At 37.0% G+C, this 20,566-nt stretch overlaps 1 non-coding gene and 2 pseudogenes across 1 annotated transcript; 2 read left to right on the forward strand and 1 right to left on the reverse strand.

Moving 5' to 3' along the window:
• Window positions 1-3,539: 3,539 nt before the first annotated feature.
• LOC136232221 (protein BOBBER 1-like) lies at window positions 3,540-4,375 on the forward strand (annotated as a pseudogene).
• A 438-nt stretch (window positions 4,376-4,813) lies between these two features.
• TRNAA-CGC (transfer RNA alanine (anticodon CGC)) lies at window positions 4,814-4,886 on the reverse strand. Its single transcript has one exon. It is a non-coding gene; the product is annotated as a tRNA-Ala (tRNA).
• Window positions 4,887-11,888: 7,002 nt separating this feature from the next.
• On the forward strand, window positions 11,889-12,776 carry LOC136234264 (fasciclin-like arabinogalactan protein 12; annotated as a pseudogene).
• Window positions 12,777-20,566: the final 7,790 nt, after the last annotated feature.

Here is a 20,566-nt window from a genome sequence, read left to right on the forward strand (position 1 = left end):
TATCGAGCTATCGGTTTCAGGTGTTATCTAGGCTTAGGGGGGTTTTGAGTTTGTTTTGCTTAAGTTAATCTACTCCTAGGTTGAATTATACTAATCCTAGCTAAATTATCTGATTCTAACTAAGTTATTCTATGCCTAATTAAGTTACTCTACCCCTAATTAAGTTAAACTACTCCTAATTGATCTTTCACTAATGCAATTATCCGAAGGAACATGGTATGAATGATAATAATGAAGATAGATTATTAGGTCTATTGAATAAAAACCTAATCTGAGTCACTTGTATTCAAGGCGATTAACCCTACTTACCCTCCTGAAGTTCCTAGCGCGTGATTCCCTAAGGCCGAAACTAGGTCTAAGGCTCAGTAAATTGGCGCTTAATCAACTAAGAGGTCGTCAATCTCCTAGGCTCTGACTAGGTCAGATTCAGCTCGCAATATGTGCCTACTAGATTTTGGGGCTTTTGAATGAGTTAAACCAATTGAATAAAGCGTAAGACATAGATTAAACAAATAATCATAGAACAAAATAAGAGCTAAATTATTATTAAAGGCGAAGATAAATGTCACAAGATACAATAAGTCAAGTTCGGCAACTGTATCAAAGAGTACAATCAAGGAAAGATAAAAGGAGATACAAAAATCCCTTTCAGGGAACCTGTTTACTCTGCAGCCGGTGACTTAATCTTAAGGACGGACCTTGATAATTTCTCGAGAAAAAAAAGCTTTGAAGGAGCTTCAATGGAAGTCGAAGAAGATGGAGGAGATGGAGAGGAATTACAAGGGGAAAGCTAAGATAATTTACAAAATTGAAAGATATCTAAATTACATTGGAAAAACTCTATTTATAGGCGTGGCTCGGCCCTCTTTTTGACCTATTTTCGTGTCCTTATTGGTGTAGGAAGACGTGGGGTCCATCGTGGCTTCGTGGGGCGGAATTGGTCTTTTTGACCAATTCCCGCAGGCCTGCTCGGCGAGCAGGGCGAGCTGCTCGGCGAGCAGGCTCCTGCTCGCCCGAGCAGGCGCCTGGCGGCCTGCTCGACGAGCAGGCCTCCAGGGGCCTGCTCGGCGAGCAGAAATGGCCCACGGATGCCCGCTCGTCGAGCGTTTTCGCCCGGCATGTTCTCGATGCTTGCCGAATGTCGTCGATGTCCTTTTTCGCCCGAACTTACACCTGCGCACGTACAGAAACTCAGATAACATTAGTCCAAAAGCTAAATTGATCCGTCAATCGCTTATTTTGAGCAAACGCTTCGTTTGGTGCGACTTTTGACGGACCAATTAGCTTCAAAAGATAATGGAATTATACTATGCATGTTATTTTGGCCATAATTGCCTAGATTGGTCATAAAACGAGCCTAAACAACGAAAAATAAATAAAACGTTTCCAATTCCTAATTAACTCACACAAAAGCATTTAAATGCGAGAAATGCTCGCTTATTAACTAAATAATGCTAAAACCCGTCCTAAAACCGTACCCAAAGATAGGGGTTTTTGACCCCTATCACCTGTGTACACAGTCTGAAGACCTATTGGGTATGAAGCGAAGTGTTGGGTAAGACCATATGGGATAGGCAATGTTAAGAGACGTGTCGACTATATATGTGGTTATGGATTGATACTTAAGGGGAGAAACTCGAGGATGGATATAATGTTTTAAGTTCATTTGGATTATGTTTTCGGTTATGTTTGATTTTGATATAAGGTTTTACATTTGATTAAATACGAGTTGGTTTGATAAAACACTTATTTGATTACAATATTTTATAAGGTTTTGAACTCAAGAATGGATACAAGCTTATATATTTTTATGGTTTTATTTTACTACTTTGACTATATTATGAACTTAAGTTTTGAGTATATTCTATAAGGTTTTGATTAAATCCTTTGATAAATGTATATATACAGTTATGTTAAGTAAAGTTGGTTTTTATAGCTGATAGTTTCTTACTGAGATTTTTGTCTCACGTTTTTAAATTTTTTAATGTTTTTAGGTGAGAAAGTACATGATATAGAGAAGGTTACCAACCGATTAGGCGAGGTTTGGAAGTTGGCTGCTTATTGTTAGAATTATGGTTAGAACTTTGGTATTTCAATTGTAATATATTGAAGTTGGTAAATATATATTGAGGTCCTTTGTAAATATTATGATCTTTCTATTTCACGTCTGATGCCGATTGAGGTCGTCTAGGGTCGGGTGTGACATAAACAGTGTGTTTTGTCAAAATACAGGGACTAATAGATTAATTACCCTAAATAAAAACTATTTTATAAATTGAAATAAATAAAAGGACCCTTAAAATAAGATTATTTTGAATGAATAAAATTAGAAATTTAATACACACTTCTAACTTATTACGTGGTTTAGCATAATTTTTTTTAAGGGAGGTTGATGTAAGTTTAATGTATATTTTCACAAATAGTAGATAATATTAATATTATCTATAATTATATCTAAATATAATATAAATAGCATTTATATTATTTATTTATAATAGGATAATAATTAGGGATATAATTAAATTAAATCACCTAACTAATTTTATCCTATAATTAATTTAACCATAATTATAATCTAATTATAATTATCTAAATTAATTAATTAAACAAAATTAATATACATACTATATGTATATTTTAGATAGGATAATATTTTTCAGTTAGGGATGTAATCAAATTAAATCTCCTAACTTATTTATCCTACAATTAATTTAACCATAATTATAACCCAATTATAATTATCTAAATTAATTAATTAAATAAATTAATATACATATATATTTCGCCCCCCTATCCATTTCTGTCTCTCCATTCAATAATTATTATCTTGCCCTCTTTTGGTTCCAAGTCTCATGTGTGACCATTAGATTCTTATTGCTACTAGCCGTATACATTTATTGAATTAATTTCCAAAATTACATTCAACCTATTGTATATCGGAATGAGTGTGCGGACTGTGAATAGCAGAACCGTAAACATTCCCCTAGAGCCATAAGAAGATAGGTTGATTCCGTCGTTGACCTTTCCGCATTAGGTCCAGTATAATTTGATCCTTCATCAGCTATATCCTTGAACGAATCTTGTAACTATGGATAGTGTCAAGTCACATATAACGAGACGTTCATTTTTACTTGTTTAGTTAGAGTTGACTCCGAATAGATAGATTAAGTGAAATCTCCATTTCGACTTTTAATCTATCACATTGTAAGGATTTATAGTCAAGTCTCCACAAACGATCATAGATACATCTTCCATTGATCAGGGGTGATGAATGTTCAATCTAATATTAACTATTCTGCAATTACTTTGTGTGATACCCATCGCTTGCCCGCACACACCCTAGGATCCTTCTTGTTATGGATCGTGTTTGAACAGAGTCAAAGCATCACACTCCATAATCTAGAATCACTAATTAATATTTTTTTGAGTCTGAGGATTACTTATACCTACTAATACCGCTACTCCCAACACCTCCTCTACTGAGCAAATGATTGACTTAACTAATGCTCCCTCAACTTCCAATCTTGAGCACGCAATTCCTGAGTCCACTGCTGCTGCTCCTGATACTTCCAATACTGAGCAAGCCCGCACTGACTCTCAAACTCCTATCCAAAACCCTTCAACTCCAAATCAATCATTTGGGAAGGACAAGGATCAAGGTGCTGAGACAACTCCTGGCAATGATTCCCCATCAGTAATCAACGCTGCTGAGAGTAGGCATAAGCTTGTTCAAGCTCTCTACATAAAACCCTAGATCAGTTTCATCAATTTAATCCTCTCGTTTCAACCATGGCGATCCTATCCGACTATGAAGAAGTAGGCCAAACCCAGAAGCTTCCGTCCCCAAAGTCATCGCCGGAGAAACAAGACCCAAACGAAGGCAATGGTCTAGACATGGAGAATCATTCCTGGACTCAAACTCTGCAAGACCTAACCGTTTCAATTCCAGGGAAATCGTGTGCGAAATAAAGAAGAAGTCATTGAAAGTTGGGATCAAAGGTGAAGCACCTATAATTGAAGGAGAGCTGTTTGAGACGATCAAATTGGATGATTGCTTTTGGAATTTGGAAGATCAAAAGCTAATTTCTGTGTTAATGACGAAATTCGATCGGCAGAATTGGTGGAAGAGTTTATTGAAAGGCGGGCCTGAAATTGATACAGAAAAAGCAAAACCAGAAGCAAGCCGACTATCGGAATTGGAAGGGGAAACAAGATCGGTTGTGGAGAAGATGATGTTTGATCAAAGACAGAAGGAGATGGGACTTCCTACTAGTCATGAGATTGAAAAACAGGACCTTCTCAAGAAATTCATGGCTCAGAATCCTAAAATCATGGATGATTTCCCCAATATGAAGATGATGTAGATTTTTAGGTTATTTAATTCAGTTTTTACCTTTTAATTGTTGATTAATTCTGAACTTAACAATGCTTGAGTTTATTATTGAATGTGTTTGGTTTTCGGTAGCACTTAAAGAGTATAAGATTCAATTTGAAGATTTTGTTTATGCTTAATAGGTTGGTTTTCTAAACTTTTTAAAGATGTCTAGCAATTATGCTTGCATATGATAATCACGATTATACTTTTAAATTTGGTTATCGGGCATTGGAAGCTAATCAACGTCTACTGTTACGGGTTTGAAGAAATTACGGACTCTTAATCTGTCTCCAAAAATTAAATCGATACGATAATGAAGGGTCTTAATTTTTTATGATCATGAATTCAGTTTTTTTTTTCTTTCAAAAAGAATAATAATTCATATAATAGCATATATTTAAATTCACGTTATAATATTTTTTTTTTGAGAAAATTAGTTGGAGGTGCGGGGAATCGAACCCCGTGCCTCTCGCATGCGAAACGAGCGCTCTACCATATGAGCTACACCCCCATATTATCATGTTATAATATTTAATTTGAAAAAATAATATAAACATTTAATTAAAACAATAGTATAGAAATTTATATAGTTATAATTATAAATAGTTTTTCAATCCTTACCAAAAAAGAAAATAGTGCTTCAATTTTTATTGTTTTAGTTATTATCAATATTCATATATTATTTTGATTTATATAATTATTATATATTTGTACAGAATTTTCAAATGTTAACAATAAAATAAAAACTAACAACAAAATCACCTAAATAATATATGAATATTAATACTTTAGAAGCAAATGATATCAAATAATATTACAAGAAGTAAATGACAAAAATATTTAATATTACTAAAAAATCCCTTGTTCCTTAATTTAAATAAAATGGTAATTAATTTATTAGTCCCTATATTTTGATAAAACACACTGTTTAGTCCCTATATTTTCAAAAACACACGATTTTGTCCCTAACCTTTTTTCGATGAAGTGTTTAGTCCCTAACGTTTTTCTCGGTGAACTGTTTAGTTTCTGCCGTTAAACTCACATGAAGATTTTGTCAGTCAATTTGGATTTGCATTCTTCTTTTCCGTTATTTTCCCTTCCTTTAAACTGTACTGCATCTGAAATCAACTTTGAATGTTCTTTTTCTTAATTTTCTTCTTAATCGTTCAAATTCATTAGCATTAGGTCTGTTCTTTTTCTTGTTCTCCATATAAAAAGCTTCTTCTTTTAAATTGGATTTCCTCTTCTGAAATTTGAAGGTAAATAGTAAAGGGTAATTTAGTCATTTTCCGAATTTATAAACGATAAAAAATCTAACAAACAGACAGAATGACTAAACAGTTCACTGAGAAAAAAGGTTAGGGACTTTACCATGTGTTTTTAAAAATACAGGGACTAAACAGTGTGTTTTGTCAAAATATAGGGACTAATAGATTAATTACCCTAAATAAAAACTATTTTATAAATTGAAATAAATAAAAGGACCCTTAAAATAAGATTATTTTGAATGAATAAAATTAGAATTTTAATAAACACTTCTAACTTATTATGTGGTTTAGCATAATTTTTTTTTGAAGGGAGGTTGATGTAAGTTTAATGTATATTTTCACAAAAAGTAGTTATCTATAATTATATCTAAATATAATATAAATAACATTTATATTATTTATTTGTGATAGGATAATAATTAGAGATATAATTAAATTAAATCACCTAACTAATTTTATCCTATAATTAATTTAACCATAATTATAATCTAATTATAATTATCTAAATTAATTAATTAAACAAAATTAATATACATACTATATGTATATTTTAGATAGGATAATATTTTTCAGTTAGGGATGTAATCAATAATTATAATCCAATTATAATTATCTAAATTAATTAATTAAATAAATTAATATACATATATGTATATTTCGCCCCCTATCCATTTCTGTCTCTCCATTCAATAATTATTATCTTGCCCTCTTTTGGTTCCAAGTCTCATGTGTGACCATTAGATTCTTATTGCTACTAGCCGTATACATTTATTGAATTAATTTCCAAAATTACATTCAACCTATTGTATATCGGAATGAGTGTGCGGACTGTGAATAGCAGAACCGTAAACATTCCCCTAGAGCCATAAGAAGATAGGTTGATTCCGTCGTTGACCTTTCCGCATTAGGTCCAGTATAATTTGATCCTTCACCAGCTATATCCTTGAACGAATCTTGTAACTATGGATAGTGCCAAGTCACATATAACGAGACGTTCATTTTTACTTGTTTAGGTAGAGTTGACTCCGAATAGATAGATTAAGTGAAATCTCCATTTCGACTCTTAATCTATCACCTTGTAAGGATTTACAGTCAATTATCCACAAGCGATCATAGATACATCTCCCATTGATCAGGGATGAATGCTCAATCTAATATTAACTATTCTGCAATTACTTTGTGTGATACCCATCGCTTGCCCGCACACACCCTAGGTTCCTTCCTGTTATGGATCGTGTTTGAACAGAGTCAAAGCATCACACTCCATAATCTAGAATCACTAATTAATATTTTTTTTTGAGTCTGAGGATTGCTTATACCTACTAATACCGCTGCTCCCAACACCTCCTCTACTGAGCAAATGATTGACTTAACTAATGCTCCCTCAACTTCCAATCTTGAGCACGCAATTCCTGAGTCCACTGCTGCTGCTCCTGATACTTCCAATACTGAGCAAGCCCGCACTGACTCTCAAACTCTTATCCAAAACCCTTCAACTCCAAATCAATCATTTGGGAAGGACAAGGATCAAGCTGATGAGACAACTCCTGGCAATGATTCCCCATCAGTAATCAACGCCACTGAGAGTAGGCATAAGCTTGTTCAAGCTGCCCTGGCCTTAGTAAATGATATGGCCAAGTCTCAACCCACTGACTTTGCCACCACCTTCGCTGAGCCAACCCAGCTTAGTGAGACAATGCAGTTGTTGAACGAAATCAACAGTATCAAAACCTTGCTCAACGCTCTGACTGCTCTTGTCTCCCAGCAGCGTTACAAAGTCTTCACTGGTCGAATGGCTGCCTTGCAATTAATGATGATCCAACATATGGACACTCTCGAAGGAAAGATTAAGGCTATCTCAACAGTCAACACAACTGCTATCACTCCTGCTGAGATCACCTCACACTTTCAGCAACTGACTACTGAGATCTCCAAAGCTCAACATTCGATCACTTCGTCGTCTTAATGCACAATCGAGCAGGTTGCTGAGGTTGTTAGGCTTCTCAACATAAATCGTGCAGTGATGGAGACTGAACAAAAGAAGACCTCTGCCATCTTCCATAACACGAAGGAAACCTATGGGCATGTCAAACAACAAACCCAGCAGCGCCAAACTCAAGACAGCGCGATGTTGAGACTTCATCAGCAATCCTATACTAAGCTCACTGACACTCTGTCCTGGCACGCAAAAGCACTCTAATTCCTTCTCAGTAACTTGAGTGCAACTAGTAATGTGCCAGTATCTAATATGGAAGCTAGATTGTCTGTTTTCAACAGTCTCAGAGACAGTATGAGTGCGCTACAATTGTATTCCTCTAAACACTCTCGTGCTGCTACTGCTGGCCAGTCTCACCCTTCCTCTTCCCAACCTAGTTCTAATGCTGGCAAAAAGGGGGAGAAACACAATGAAAAGGCTAAGGAAGAACAAAGGAGTCGTTCCACTGAGCAAGGAACTCAACAACAAACTCACTCCTCTTCCGCTGGCCAAAGACCGCAACAACATCAGCAACAAGGAACTTCACAGCAATCACGGAAATAAAAAACATGTCCAATACAACACAAAATAGATAGACTCTTTAGTTAGCTTGTTGATGCGCGTTTTACGTATACGTGCATGTGAAGGCAAGTGTACCTTAGTCATATATCAAGTAATAAAGTGAAAGTAGAGTATCGTTCCCACGAGGATGGTGATTATAAGTACTAATCTCTTTGCTTACAATCTATTATTTAAACAACCGAAATGTAGAGTTTGTTGGACAACCAAGCTAAGACTTAAGCAAGAAATGAAATGAAAATTACACAAATTAAGTGAGAGATTAATTATAATAAAAGAAACTAAGGCTTCTAGCTTCACTTAACCTCTTTGGTTGGTAATAACACTTAACCCCTTTTAAGTTGTTTTATCCTTCTTAAGATGGCGATTTTTCTTATTAACTATTATTTCTCGAGATTGGTTCTAAACTCTCGACTAATTACTTTCCCTTGGTCCGGCTCAAGTAATTAATCAAGAGAAGCATTAAGTTTTCTTAGTTCCAAACCTTCGATTTGTTACTTTCCATTGGTCCGGCTCAAGTAATAAATCTAAGATTTGTAATAGGATTTAACCTAAACCTTTTTAACCTACTTTACCTTGGTCCGGTTAGGGGTGCAAGCGAGCCTTGGTAGTTCGCAAACTATTCAAGCTCGGCTCGGTGAAAGCTCGATCAAAGCTCGGCTCGATATGGCTCGACTCGAGTTCGGGATCGGCTCGAGCACTAACGAGCTGAGTTCAAGCTTCCTCAGGTTCGGCTCGAAAGCTCGCGAGCAGGTTCGATTATTTTTAATTACTATATATATTTCATTAGTTATTATTAGTTTTCATCACAATTCACAAATCAAATAAGATTTAACCCATACAAAAAATGACACAAAAAAGCTTAGATATTTGAGTCTTTAGCGAGACAATTAGGTTTTGATAAGGAATAAAATACATTACAAAGTTTAATATATATGTCATTGTTTGAAATTTTTCTCCGAGCTTGTGTTTTCCAATCATAAGTACCATATACTGTTTTGGAATCTTGACAATAACATGATTGTTTTTCTTTATAAATATTTTGAACTCATATGGAGTATGTTATAAGGCTTTTCTATTTTTTACGCTACTTATTCTATGCATGTATGTTGAATTTGGTTAAAGCTCGTTAGAAGCTCGATAAAAGCTTGGCTCGGTCAAAGCTCGGTCAGATTCGGTCAAAGCTCAACTCGGTCAAAGCTCATCAAAGCTCGATTCGAGAGGGCTCGACTCGAGATATTAACGAGCCAATACCGAGCCTACCTAGTGTTCGGCTCGGTTCGGCTCGATTGCACCCCTAGGTCCGGCTAAAGAAATTACTTAAGATTCAAGAAAAACCACTCGATTAATTAGTTCTAAACTTTCGATTAATTACTTTCCCTTGGTCTGGCTCAAGTAATTAATCCAAAGAAGCATTAAGTTTTCTTATTCCCAAACCTTTGATCTATTACTTTCCCTTGGTCCGGCTTAAGTAATAAATCTAAGATTTGTAATAAGATTCATGAAAAACCTTGGAAAACCAATAAGCCACACTAAATGGTCATTAGGTCCAACTTATGAATTTCGATTAATCAATTTAATTACGGTCAATATAAACGATTAATTATATTCAAGTAGAGAGTTGGCCCATCTCCTACAAGCATTAAGAATCATAAGTTAGTTCTTAAAAAAGATAAAGATAACTTAAATAGGTTAAACGTAATTACCACATAATTAAGATTAAGATCCGCTTTTAGCCTTAGTTAAGGGGGTTTTAGCCCATTATTAGATTAAAACACACCTTAGAAATATAGACAATGGCGTTCATATTAATAAAAGAGATTAAAGTTTAGAAGAAACCGTAATGACGATTGCCGAACGAACTTCTTCGGTAACTTGAAACTTACTTTTATTGGATGAACTTTTGCATAAACAACACTTTAACAACAATAACAACAATTACAACAACACAAACAACTGATTTGTAAGGAGAAAAATCAGCAAAATAACATTATAGATGGAAGAATTAAGGCTAAGCTTGGTGTGTCTTCAAATGGCACCCAAGGTATCCTTTTATAGTAAAATGACACACATAATTTCAAAGACCAAGTCTCCTTATGGCCTTCCACTCCCTAATCTTCTGAATTTTGCATTTAAGAGAGGATGGTGGAAGACTTTGACAATTTAGGAGTTGAAATGTGTAAAGGTGGGAAAGGAATCATAGGCTTCAACATGTTCATCAACTTTGGGAATTTTCTGAGCTTGATACACTTCAAATTTGGAGAAGTTATTATTAGTCACTTGTTCATCTTTCTTTTAGCTTTCCAACGCATTTTTAATCGCCTCAATCCGAGTTCGTATGAGGGAGATAAGTTGAAAATACGAAAATATGTCAAATTTGTCCTAGTGTGAACAATTGGACTTTATCTTACAGCACCTATCAGCGACGAAGTGCACGCTGGGTGTCACTAAAACTCTTTTTTTCTGGTCCTTTTTACTCGCGAGTTGCCGCCTTAAACCCCGACTTGGTTATTTGTGCCGGAAACCTTGCGAAAGTGCCTAGAAAACACACAAAGTGGCTTAAATGCATAAAATGAAGAAAATATACAAAAACCATTATTTAAAATTTATTAAAATGGTACAAAATAACTAGTAATTAAATACTAAAAATGCTATAAATTATAACGATAACACTTGTCTAACGTCTTAGATCTTCTAAACTTCTTTGTGTTAAAGTATATCTCTGCTGTGTTGCTTGCTTGTTGTGTTACTTATATAAGAACGTATCCTTCTTACATCGTTTGTTGACTATATATTTTTGTCTATTATGGTTTAAATTGATTAAGTCTTTCAATTCCATTGTCTATGTCTGACTAATCTTGACTTGCTTATAATGTCTAACACTTAAAAGATACTGAACAAATAACTCAACTTAAGAACATAAAATTTATTCAAGTATAAGCCACTGAGTATTTCTAACCCAGTAACCTTGATAACTCAATATCACTTTCAACTCTGATATTTGAGCACTCATGTTTAATAGAATATTTCCAATGAGTATCAGAACTGAGTGAAATGAATATGTTCTTAATCTTGACCTGCTTCTGACCTTGAACTCAACCTGGCTTAGTTAAACCTTGAAATGTTTAAAAGCAAAGCTAAGTCAGTAGGCCAACCCTTATGGGGGAGAACTCAGAAGTAAAAGTAAGGTCAACAATTATGGGGGAGCTTTATGCTGAGTTCCTAATTTAATATTTTTGCCAACATCAAAATGGGGGAGTTTGTTGAAACACATTTCCACAATGATTTTGATTTGATAAAATTATCAAATCCCATTTGATAAAATATTCCAACACATTAAATTTAGGAAAAAGTACAAAAATAAACATTGTGATTACACCTGTTTTCGATTGCAGACCCGTGGTTTAAAAATTTACAAAATGGTACATTGAGGTTCATTCCGTTAGCAAAGACATACCAAATTTACTAACGGTGTTAAAAGTCAAAGGAAAAAGAGTTAATTTGGTCCTTATATTTATTTATTTTATAAAACACCCCTTATTATCTAATTATCACAAACAAACCTTAAAATTAAAAATAAAAATCAAATACACCTTCTTCTCAATCTCTCTAATTTATAACTATAATTCCACATTACACCTAAATTGAAAAGTTCACATCATCGTCATTAACTAGTACTACAAAAATGAAGATGAACCAACAATGTCTTTTCTCTACTTCCCTTGTAATCATCCTCCTCTACTGCACAAACATTGCAGCCCAGTCACCTACTTCTGCTCTAGTTGCTCAAGGACCGCCAGCTTCATCCCCTCCCGCTCCACCGGTGATATCAACAACACCACAGCCTCTCCAGTGTAGCCTCTTCCATTCCTCCGCCCATCGACGTCACTATAAAATCCTCGAAAAATCCTGGCATTTTTCGATATACATCCGCCTCCTGAGATCAACACAAGAGGAAAACCACTTCCTTGTTGTCCTTAACAACTCAAACAATGGCTAACTATCTTTGCACCAACAGATGGTGCTTTCTCCGGTCTCAAATCAGTTTGGTGCTTTCTCCGGTCTCAAATGAGGCACTCTTAACTCTTTAACCGACGAACAGAAGTCGGAGCTGGTGAAATTCCATGTCATTCCTTCATTCCTGTCGACTTCACAGTTCCAAACTGTGACTAATCCCGTCGGAATAGAGGCAGGAAATGGCGGCCGAGTTGCTCTGAATTTCACTACTTCTCCTACTTCAGTGAGCATTAGTAATGGATTGACTAATACTAGCATTTCTGGCACTGTTTATACCGATAATCAGCTTACTATTTATCGGGTTGATAAGGTTTTGCTTCCTGCGGACATTTTTAGTAGTGGTAAAGCTCCAGCTCTGGCAACAAAAGTAGCAGTAGAAGCAGCAGCAAAAGGACTAGCAGCAGAGAAAAGTCCCACGACAACGAAGAGTTCTCCTTCTACGGACACTTCTGTTGTTTCTACCACCACTGCTTCTACTTCTGCCGCGGTTGTAAGTTTAGTGAAGAGTCATGTGGTCATCACCACCGGAGTTGCTATCATTGCAGCTGCTTTCCGGTTGTGATATGGTTTTCGAGTATTTATCGGCCTTTGATTGCGATTTATTGAATAATTTTCATTTTTCCTGTGGATTAATTAGAGTTTGAGGTTTTTTTTTGTTTCATCAATATGTTACTCTGCATTAATAAATATATTTTTGTATATTTAACTATGTTTTTTTTTCCTTTTCTTTGTTTCTTATCGATTTTGTATTCTTAGAGAGAGAATAGAGAGAAAAAAAAGAAATTAGAGAGAGATGAAGAAGAATGTGTATTTTATTTTTATTTTTAATTTTAGGATTTGTTTGTGATAATTAGATAATAAAGGGTGTTAATTTATAAAATAAATAAATATAAGGACCAAATTAACTCTTTTTCCTTTGACTTTTAACACCGTTAGTCAATTTGGCATGTGTTTGCTAACAGAGTAAACCTTAATTTACCATTTTGTAAATTTTTAAACCATAGGACTGCAATCGAAAACATGTGTAACCACAAGGTTTATTTTTGTACTTTTTCCTTAAATTTAAATGCTTTGATTTATTTGTTACTAATGTGTTTGTTTAAGTGTTGAGTATTTAATTCACAAGTATTGAAAGACATTAAGACCAAGGCCCAAAGCCCATGAAGACAAGTTAAAGCCCAAGCAACAAATCCAAGCTTATGGATCAACTTAGCCCATCAAGTAGAATGATCCAGAAGGCTTGTTAATTGCTTCACAATGAAGCTGCTGAGTTGAACGGACAAAAGACAAAGAGAAGTTGACTCATCCAACTTGTAGACAAAGTTAATCCAATTAAGGAAAAGTCCAAACGCAACAGAAAGCTGTCGAGGAGACTTTGCCATAAATGGAGAAACAGTCTGGCGCTTACTGACCAAAAGCATCTGAGCACTGATCAATGCAGAAAAGGCAGCATTCTTATTGGCCAAAGACTCTGAACACTGAGGAGCGAAAGGGACAACAGAGCCATTTCCCTCCAACGGTTATTTCAAAATTCGAAATCACCAAAGGCTCAGGTGTCACTATAAATAGGCCCTTCATTTTCTTCATTCCATGCAGATCTTCAGAAAGTCAAACCGCTGAGCAAATTCTCATTTGAAGTTTCTGTGCAAAAAGCAAAGCAAATCTTACACCAATTCCAATCTTTGTATAAACGTTTAAACTAGATCTTACGAGTGTTCTTTGTTTATAGAAAAAAATTATCAATTCTTAATTTGTGAGGAGACTCTGAGTTGCTGAGAAGGTAGCATTCAGAGGTAGATAATGCTAAGTGTAGGTAGATATAGAGGAAGGTACTATATAACTACTCTTGGTACTGAATATAGGTTTGTAGAGGAAGGTACTCTATAAATCTATTGTAAGAGGTTTGTGTTGAAACACCTTTCTACATGATTTTGATTTGACAAAATTATTTAAGTTAATCCCATGATTAAGATAATTAAATTTAAGTGCTTTGATTTAATTGTACTAATGAGTTTGTTCAATGTTGAGTAAGCTTACTAAGGAGAACAGGAACTAAGTGTTCAATAAAAAGAAAGACAGAAAAAAATCAGCAGGAGCAAAGACACACAGCAGAAGCTGAGTAGAATGTAACTCAGCTCTGTTAAAAGAAAAGTCTTCTTCAGAATAACGCTTGAAGGCGAAGCCGACTGAAGAAGCTGAGTAGAATGTAATTGAGTAGAATGTAACTCATCATAGATAAAGAAATAGATTGAAAGCAAAGCCGATCAAATCAAGCCGAGTAGTCGTCAGGACAGCACCAATGATCCGTTGACTAAAAGACAAAGTCCGACACAGGTTTGCAACAATTCAGAACCTCGAAAATCCGCCTAAAGACCTTTTCGAGATGCATGGATCAACTGGCATTTGGCAAGAAGACAAAACTGGCGTTAGAAGACGAACCTGGCGGAAGAAGACGAAACTGGCAAGCCTGATGCCTGCCAAAATCAAACGACAGGATTGGCCTGCATTTCTGGAAGCTGACCAATGAATGACGTTAGAAGACCGTGTTGAAACACCTTTCCACATAATTTTGATTTGACAAAATTGGTTAAGTATAATATATATACATATTCTAAACACTAAGTTTAAATGCTTTGATTTAATTCTACTAATGTGTTTGTTCAATATTGAGTTAAAATACTATAAGACATAAGAATCGAAAGGCCCAAGCCCAATACGGAAGCCAAGGCCCAAGTCAAACAACTCAGTACACTCGGCCCGCATATGTCAAGACGTTGCCATTTTTGAACAAAAACGCAACTCAGCAAACGGAAGGATCTAGAAGACCTTCGGGAACAACTTCACAATGAAGCTGCTGAGTCATCTCGACAAAGCGTACAAGACAGCAGCTGGCAAAGGAAAACTTCCAAAGAAAGTGTTTCCTCTTTTGGCAAAGTTCAGACGATACAGTATACTGTCCAGTTGACTTTACCATAAAAGGAGAGACCATTTGCTGAGCTGACCGAGGACAGAAGATACACGATTGTGATTGGCCGACAGCTCTGAGCAAGTCAGGATGACAACGACACATAGGCGTTTCCCTCCAACGGTTATTTCGAAATTCGAAATGACCGACGCCCAGACATCTCTATAAATAGTGCCATCACAAGCTTCACAACATGCAGAACTTGATCAAGCCATTACGCTGACCAAATCTCTACAAGTTCTGCAAGCAAGAAGCAAAGCAAAATTCTTACACTACATTTCTCATATCTGTGTAAAAGTCTAGAGTGATTGTAAATCGTCTAAAGTGTCTTAGCACATCTTTGTATTAGGACAAAACACTTATCATTTCTAGAGATAGAAAGGAGAGGCTGAGTACTCGGTTTTAAGTACTCAGCGGAGAGATTAGGATTGAGTAGAAGTATAGAGGAAGGTACTCTTGTCATACTCAATTGCTGATATTGTAAAAGGTTTGAGGCTCTACCTTTAAAAAGCTCAGTAGAGTATTTGAAATCTCGGAACGTGTTCCGGGGACAGGACGTAGGCTTAGAAGAAGCCGAACCTGGATAAATCTGCTGAGTGAAGTATTTCTTACCTTAACTCCGTATTTATATTGCTTGCTTTAAATAATCAAAACTGACCAAGTAAAGAGGTCAAGTTGAGTTGTGCGCGTTGAACGTCTGAGCTCAGGAATAGACTCTAAGTGCTATCTCCTGACTCAAGCTAAGAAACTGACCTAGTCACCTGTTGACTAAGCCAGTACCTTACTGTTTACTCAGCGCCGCTGTTCAAACTTTTTTTTAAAAAAGAAGTCTGCCTAAATTGCAAAAAGTTCAAATAGTTCCTAACCCCCCCTGGAACTATACTTGCAACTAAACAAGGGACCAACAAGTGGTATCAGAGCTTAAAAGCTCACTTTAAAAGGTCTAACAACCTTGAGCTGATCCCTACCATGGGCGAAAACAGCACTCAGTTTCTCCCTGGAAACCAAACAACTCAAATACTGCCTGAGGGGCTGTCCATTACAAGGCCTCCCCTATTCTTCGGGTCAAACTATACCTTCTGGAAGAATAGGATGAAGAACTTCATTCAGGCTACAAACATGAGTGCTTGGCTATCTATAGTCCAAGGCCCATTTGTACCTGTCGAGGTTGTGGCTGGCCAAACAGTTATAAAAGCTGAGGCCAAATGGACAGAGGATGATCTTAAAAAGCTTCAAAACCATGCTTCGGCTATCAATATGCTTCACTGTGCGCTCGATGCTGCAGAATATAACAAAATCTCAGGTTGCGAGTCGGCACAAGAGATCTGGAAAAAGCTGGAAGTCACCTACGAGGGAACAAATAAAGTGAAAGAATCCAAGGTGAATCAGCAGATGAGACTGTACGAGCTGTTCGAGATGAACAATGATGAGGGCATTTCAGACATGAACGCAAGGTTCACCAACATCATAAATGAGCTCAAGAGACTTGGGAAAATCTTCACTGAGGAAGAACAAGTCAAAAAGATACTCAGGAGTCTTCCGAAGGACTGGCAAGCAAAGAAGACAGCAGTTGAGGAAGCTCAGGATTTAACCACCTACAAATATGACGAACTCATCGGTTCATTGCTGACCCATGAGATATCCATGAAAAACTTTGAGGTGAAGGAAAAATCTAAAGACAAGAAGCAGAAGTCACTTGTCATGAAAGCTGACTCCACTGACGGGAGTTCAACTGATGATGAGGAGATGGCTATGTTCACAAGGAAGATGAAAAGGCTATTCAAGAAGAGTGACAAATACTCTAAAAAACCTTACAGAAAGTTTGATAAGTATAAGGCTGACTCAAGTGACAGCAAATACAGAAAGGACAGCTCAAAGCCCATTACATGCTTTGAGTGCCATCAAACTGGCCACATTAAGTCAAACTGCCCCACGCTGAGGAAAGACAAGAAAATGGGAAGAAAGCAATGGTGGCTACTTGGAGCGACAGCGATGAGTCTTCATCCACAGAAACTGAGGCCACCGAGTCAGCGAAGATATGCTTCATGGCTGACGAACTTGCTGAGCCATGCGTCTCTGAGCATGCTGACCCATCCGTCGCATCAGATGATGAGGAACAATCAAATGAGGTAATTTCTCTTCCCCAGCTCATAAACGATATGGTTAATGCCCTGAGTGATCTCTATACACTTGTCAAGAAGTGTAATAAGAAAGTTAGAGCACTCAGTAGGCGCTGTGACGAAGTGGAAGAGGTCAAACTGAGTGACCTCAGATACCTTCTTCAGGACAATTCGACTCTGCATGATAACATGAAGATCATGCATGAGTATGTCTCTGAAGTCCAGATAGTTTCAAAGAAACTGAGGAAGGACGTCACAACCATCCAGAACCAACTAAAGGTTCCAAATAAAAATAACATTCCTCTGAGAACTCAGTACCAAGGTACTCGGCAGAGATGGAATCCCCAGCGAAAAGTCCAGTGTGACTTTTGTGGAAGTTAGGACACACCACTAAGGTGTGCTGGCACGCTCAGCACTGGGGTGCTGACAAGTCAGTAAAAAATCCTAAACAGAAGGTCAGTTGTGACTTCTGTGGAAAGAATGGCCATACTGTCCATGTATGCCGCCATAAAATAAAGTATGATGCTATACCTGTTGCACCTAACAAGTCAGGACCCAAAAAGAATTGGGTACCTAAAAGTAACTAGTTACATTGCAGGTAAGCCTGAGATGTGCCAAGAAGTCAAAGATGTGGTATATTGACAGCGCATGCTCAAGGCATATGACGGGTGATGAAACTCAGTTCATCACGTTTGAACGTAAACGAGGAGGGAGCGTAAGTTTTGGAGACAACAAGAAGGGTAAGATAGTAGGCTCAGGAACCATCGGAGGTAATCCTACTATTGAATCTGTCTCCCTAGTCAGCGGACTCAAATATAACTTACTCAGCGTAGCTCAGCTATGTGACAATGGGAGAAAAGTTATATTTGATGCTACTGGATGTAAAATATACGAGGGTAAATCAAATGAGTTAATTTTAACTGCCCCTCGGATAGATAATGTCTTTATGCTAGACCTAGAGAAAAAGTTTTCAAAAACTGTGTGCTTAGTAACAAAGGAAGAAAATTCCTGGCTATGGCACATGAGACTTGGTCATGTAAGCATGGATCTCCTGGCCAAACTAGCAAGAAAGCAATTGGTTGAGGGACTGCCTGAACTTAAATTTCAAAAAGATCAATTATGCCACGCTTGCCAAGCTGGAAAACAAACCAAACAATCCTTTCACAGTAAAAACATTGTCTCAACTAAACGTCCGTTAGAGTTGCTATACTTGGATCTCTTTGGTCCAGTCCAGCCGCTGAGTCTGGGTGGAAGAAGATTTTCCTTGGTCATTGTAGATGACTTCTCTCGGTATACGTGGGTCATCTTGCTGACCAGCAAGGATGAGACTTTTGAGATATTTTCAAATTTGGTTAGAAAAATTGAAAATGAAAAAGACCTAAAATTATCTCATATCCGTAGTGATAACGGTGGAGAGTTCAAAAACCAAAAGTTTGTTGAATTCTGTGAAGCCAGCGGCATTGACCACAATTTTTCTGCTCCTAGAACACCTCAGCAAAATGGGGTTGTAGAAAGGAAGAACAGAACTCTGGTTGAAATAGCCAGGACAATGCTGGATGAGCATAGGCTTCCAAAGTATTTTTGGGGAGAGGCTATTAACACAGCATGCTACATTCTTAATAGGGCTCTAGTTAGACCTATACTCAAGAAAACCCCCTATGAACTTTGAAAAGGACGAAAGCCCAATATTAGATACTTTCGTGCCTTTGGCTGTAGATGTTTTATTTTAAATACCAAAGATAGCTTAGCAAAGTTTGATTCAAAAGCTGATGAGGCTATCTTTTTGGGCTACTCAACAAACAGCAAAGCATACAGAGTTTTTAATAAGCGAACTCAAGTTTTAGAAGAGTCAATACATGTAGAGTTCGATGAAACTGACCCTGCAGGTAGATATCAGCCGCTGACCGAAGATGATCCAAACTCAGTAACCATCGCTGACCCAGAACCAGCTACTGAGTCATTCACGAAAAGGCTGACCAAGAGTAAGAGTGAACCTAAGATTACTTTTACTGACCCATCTACTTCTGCAGAGATTGTTGAAACAGGAACAGCACAAGACATAAATCTACCCAAAGAAATAAGGATTCCAAGAGGGCACTCCGAAAGTGCAATCCTTGATTCTGCTGGGAATACCCTGATGACGAGGAATCAACTCAGGAAGTACCTCAGCAATGTTGCTTTCGTCTCAGTACAAGAACCGAAGAATTTCGCTGAAGCTGAGTACGATGAATTCTGGATGAACGCAATGCAAGAGGAGCTCGATCAATTTCGAAGAAATGATGTATGGGAGTTAGTGCCTCATCCAAAGAGTCAAAAGACCATCGGAACAAGATGGGTTTTCAGGAACAAGATGGACGAACAAGGAAACGTAGTCAGGAACAAAGCAAGGCTTGTAGCTCAGGGCTACAGTCAGCAAGAAGGTATAGACTACGGTGAGACCTTTGCCCCAGTGGCAAGGCTAGAGGCAATTAGAATATTATGTGTATATGCATCTTACATGAATTTTAAATTATTCCAAATGGATGTCAAAAGTGCATTTCTTAATGGAGTTATAAACGAGGAGGTTTATGTAAATCAACCTCCAGGTTTTGAGGACCCTAAGTTCCCAAACCATGTTTACAAACTCAAAAAGGCTCTGTACGGCCTCAAGCAAGCACCACGTGCTTGGTATGAGAGGCTGACCAGTTTCCTGCTGACTAGAAACTACGTCAGGGGCAAAGCTGATAAAACCTTATTCATTAAGAAAAAGGGTAAAGATACCCTGCTGGCCCAAATTTATGTTGATGATATAATATTTGGTGCAACTAACGAATCAATGTGCAAAGAGTTTAGCAAACAAATGCAGACTGAGTTTGAAATGTCTATGATGAGAGAACTCAACTTCTTCCTTGGTCTTCAAATTAAACAAGGAAATAATGGCATCTTCATCAGTCAAGCCAAATATGCCAAGGAGATCTTAAAGAAATATGACTTGGAAAATTGCAAGCCAATATCCACTCCTATGGGCACTGACACTGTCCTCTGCGCTGATGAGAATGGTAAGTCAGTAGACAGCAAGTTATATCGAGGTATGATAGGCTCTCTACTTTACTTAATAGCCAGCAGACCGGACATTCAGTTTTCAGTATGCTACTGTGCTAGATATCAATCTAACCCTAAGGAATCTCATTACATTGCTGTAAAAAGAATCCTTAGATATTTGCAAAGCTCAGTGAACGCAGGTTTGTGGTATCCAAATACTCATGATTTTACACTCATCGGATACAT

This window comes from Euphorbia lathyris, chromosome 6 (assembly GCF_963576675.1).
Source record: "Euphorbia lathyris chromosome 6, ddEupLath1.1, whole genome shotgun sequence".
Taxonomy (NCBI): domain Eukaryota; kingdom Viridiplantae; phylum Streptophyta; class Magnoliopsida; order Malpighiales; family Euphorbiaceae; genus Euphorbia; species Euphorbia lathyris.